Below are 4726 nucleotides of genomic sequence, written 5' to 3' on the forward strand. Positions count from 1 at the left end.
ATATGAATGAAGTTCAAAAAGAAGATATACAAAAAAAACTTAGGCCTTGGAAGGCAGAGATTCCTCAGAACCACTATCCGAAGTCTCCTCGGATGTCTCAGTCGTTCCCTCGGACGTCTCGGTCGTCCCCTCCGAAGTCCCTGTAGAGGTTCCCTCTGCGGGAGATGCTGGCTGTTGAGGCGCTGCTCTTGGAGGTTCTTCCACCCTGGCCTTCTTAGTGACAGGCTCAAACTCCTCTTCAGAAGAATCTTCCTCCTCTCCGTCCTTGATCATATCAGCAAGCTTTTCAGTAACACCTCCAAGCTCTGGAACTCGCACAGGGCAAGGAAAGGAGGACTGCTCGAGGACCTCTGGAAAATCATCCTCGATAGCCTCCACAGCAGCATCCCAGCCCTCTTTGTAGCTAACCGGGTGAAGAAGGGCATCATGCTCCACCATCAAGTCTTTGAATTCCTGGGTGTCCATCCAGCCATCAAAAGCTTTGTCCTTCTGCGCCTTCAGAATAACATTTTCGGCCCGGGCTGTTTCCAGGTCAGAAGTGGAAGAGGCCAGTTGAGCTTCAAGGGCCTCTATTTTTTGGTTGGCCTCCTCCAACTTCTTGTTGGCATCTTCCAGGCCAACCTTCCAAGCTTTAGCTTGGTGAATTGCCCCTTGAAAATGGGCGTTAGCCTGCAAGAAAAACAGCAAAAGTTTAGAAAAGAAACATGGAAAGATAAGTATGAAGGGCGTAGGTAAAGGACGTACCGTCGCCAGAGCCTGGGCTCCAAATAGCTCATTCCCCTCTAAGTCCTGTCGAAGGACAAAATCTTGATAGTCCATCGGGGAGATGGAATGCTTAGACCATTCCTTGGACAGCGCCGTGCTGCCCACGATTGAGTTCTTGCCCTGGATCCCCCAAGCAGGTTGAAAATAGGCCCCTGGCCTCTGCTTGGTGCGCAAAACTTGGCTGAGGCCTTCCTCGCTTGGCTCCGTTGCCTGAAGGAGGAACTCAGGGAAGCGGTCACCAAGTCGAGGGTCTTTGAAGACCTTCCCAGACCTCTTCATCCTGGTTGTCTCCAGGTCCTTAGGCTTGGTAGCCTCCTCAATCTTCTCAGCCACTGCAACAAATGAAGTCAGTTAAAAATCAATAGAATAAAAAATGCAGGAAATAAAGGAGGTAAGAAAGGGAACTTACTTTTCTTATGAACGGGCGAGAGGCCGCGTTCTACCAGGACGGTCTCCCGGATAAGGTCCCAAGAATGGGAAGTACCGTTGTCTTGCGTAAGGAGGTTGAAAGCTCTAGCCTCCTCCTCAGACAAAGTTATATCATTTGGGCTCCCGTCCACGGCCAGCCCAAAGGATGATCGAAACAGGGAGCCCCAATCTCCACCTTCCCAAACAATGAACAAAAAATCTTTCTTCCACCCCAAGTTGTTGTCAGGGATGGACTTCCCATTCACGATATGGGGGATAGTGGGGCGCTGATTTATAGAAACCCAACCCGGACTTTTATCAGGGCTGTTCTTGAACTGAAAAATCTTTCTGAAGACAGCAACAGATGTAGGGACATTGTGCTTGGCGCATTGCGACAGATAGCACAGAATCAGCCTCCAAGAATTAGGGGGGAGTTGGCAAGGGCTGATGCCCACATCAGCCAGTAACAAGGGAATAAACGGATGAAAAGGGAGTCTGATACCTGCCCTTAGAGTATCCCTATAGACGCATAGTGCATCCTTTTTCCACTGGCAGGCCCTGTCGGCCGGACCCGCAAGAACCAACTTAAAAGGCTCCTTGATTTTAAAGCAGCTGCTCAACTTTTCCAGCTCCTTGGGATCCCGTAAAGCACTAATATGATCGTGCGCGTCCAGATGCGCATCAGACGGGTACTCGTCCCCTCGAGTATTGATCATGTCGATTGAGGAAGTATACCTCGATCGAATGGGAAATTCGTTGGACTTTCTAGCCACGTTCATCTTGGCCAAGCGGGTCATTTTTTTGTCAGCCATCTGAAAAAAGAAAGGGGCACGTAAATAGGCAATCTTAAAACGGCACACAATGGAAAAATAAACACGAAAAGCAAAGGGAGGAATTTTACCTGAAGAAGCACTCCTGAAAAAGGCTTTGAGCTCCGACTTGCTGTTATTGCTCTGAGAATCTTAGCAGGAGGAGAAAGAAGAAAACTTAGAAATGAGAAGGTGAGGAGTAGTAATCTTTCCTCATTCCTTTATATAAGAGGAAAAGGAAGTTGAAGGGACGAAAGCCCATTAAGGACAATGGCCCATAGGAAAAAGCCCAGAAAAAGGAATATTCCAGAATATTTCTAGGAATTCTAGAGCATTCTAAACAGGGTGTATTAAGCCCAGATCAATAAAAGAGGCCCAGTAATATTTGGTAAAGCCCAATAAAAGAGGCCCAATAAGATTTGAAAAGGCCCAGTAAGATTTGGAAAAGCCCAATAATAGAGGCTCAGTAAAATTTAATAAGGCCCAATAAAAAAGGCCAGGCCCAAATCCAATTAGGATTTGGAAAATTCAATTTTAGCCCTAAAAGATGTAAAGCCCAATGGAGAAGGGTAGAAAAAGACCAGAATCCAGGTCGAAATCCAGGTCGTGAATCCTGCCCGAAATCTTTCGAGCAGACACCCGAAAATAACGGGTAATAAAGACCAGAATCCAGGTCGAAATCCAGGTCGTGAATCCTACCTGAAATCTTTAGAGCAGACACCCGCAAATAGCTGGAATAACGGGACTGAATTGAGGTCGAAACTTCGACCAGGAATGAGGTTGAATAAACCAAGCATCTTTTAAAAATGGGGATTAAAAACCCAGGTCAAAGTTCGACTAGGATCCTGGTCGAATTCCAGGTCGTGGATCCTAGTCGAAATCCTTCGACCAGGAAGCAAGAAAACCAGAGAATTTTCGAACAGGATTCAGGTCGAAATATCGACTAGAATCCTGGTCGAAATCCTAGTCGATAGGCTCAAGACCAGAAGAGGGTGGGGGAATTTTCGACCTAGATCCTGGTCGAAATACAGGTCGTGGATCCTAGTCAAATTCCTTCGACCAGGATGGCAAGGCTGACCCCTATTTCGACTGGGATCCAAATCGAAATTTCGACTAGGATCCTGGTCGAAAAAGGGCTGGAAATCTGAAAAATTCAGAAATTAAGGAAAAATCTCAGAAAATTAGGGAAAAATCCAGAAATTAAGGAAAAATCCCAGAAAATTAGGGAAAAATCCAGAAATTAAGGAAAAATCCCAGAAAATTAGGGAAAAATCCAGAAATTAAGGGAAAAATCCTGAAAATTAGGGAAAAATCCCGGAAATAAGGGAAAAATTCCTGGAAATTAAGATAATTCCTGAATAAAAGGAAAATTCATTGTAAATGTGTAGGTCGCTCCACACTTTACGCGAAAACGAAACCCTGTAAGGGAATAAACAGACTTAACTTCCGCGAAACCTAATCAATGTTTCCCAAAAGTTGGGGGGCAAATGATAGGGATAAATAAATTATGATAGTATAATTTAATACTGCAAGGTGTGGGCTGCTAGGCCCAATAAAAAGATATATGATACTCAGACCATAAAGGTTAAGCCTGATGGACCAGATCAGGCCTGATGGAATAAAGAAGGCCCAAAAGCCCTGATTATTAATTAATTTCGTAATTAATTAATAAGGGAAAAATCAGCTATTGAGAAGAGTCCCGATAAGGATATAAATCCTTATAGATTAGCCTCAAGGGGACCTAAAAGGATAAGGAATCAGTTTCCTACTATCTAGGACTCCAAAGTCCATTCTAATTATGAGACTTGCCCACCAAGTCTCCTATACCAAGTCCAATTTAAGGACTCCCAACATCTATATAAGGGGCCTCACCCCACAAATCAGAACTACGTTTTTTGGCTTGATTCTCTAATTCACAAAGATACGTAGGCATCCCGTAAAGGCAGAATTAAGCTACGAAACACGAGAGCAGCCATTAAAGGCCTTGAGCTCCCGAATCTTAGTAATAAATACAGCAAATAATAACCTTAGTTTTTTATCCATAACAGTAATAAAATATAAAATTTATATCAAAATTCCCCAAAAATTGCGAATAATTCAAAAATACAAGAATACTGGGTATGTGAAATGCGTATAATTCTATAAAAATAAAAACGTGAATTTTGTGGGTTTTGACGTCCCAGTGGGGTCCCGGTCCGTTAATTTTTGAAAACCAGAAACGCTTCCTAAATTAACAGAAAACTCCGAAAACACATAAAATACATTCAAATGCACATAAAACGAGATAAAACGAGTACCTCGATAAAGATTCTAATAAACATGCGTCCAAATTACGGATTGATTTATATAAATGCATCTTAAACACGTAACGAGTATCCCATTGGATCTTATCGGATCCGAAAATAGATTACTTAGCCGCTAAGTAACTATAAAAATGATACAATTTAACACCAGATTTGGATAATTATCAAAACCGAGCTTCTTATAAAAGTCCCTATGAGAAAATATGTAAAAATATCCCGTCTCTCGAGAATACGGGTTTTATTGATCTACCGAAATGATTATTGTATCGAAAATTTTACGCCGGGACTCGTACGGGTCAACCCGTACTTCGGATTGAAAAAGTCAGAACATGGAAAATGTTCAGAATAATCAAATTACGTTAGGAAGGAGTTTTCTGAAGAGTTTCGGGTTGTAAAAACGCAAAAAAGGCTGAGGTTGGACGATTCCCGGATTTATAAAAT

Source organism: Apium graveolens, chromosome 5 (assembly GCF_009905375.1).
Source record: "Apium graveolens cultivar Ventura chromosome 5, ASM990537v1, whole genome shotgun sequence".
NCBI classification, from domain to species: domain Eukaryota; kingdom Viridiplantae; phylum Streptophyta; class Magnoliopsida; order Apiales; family Apiaceae; genus Apium; species Apium graveolens.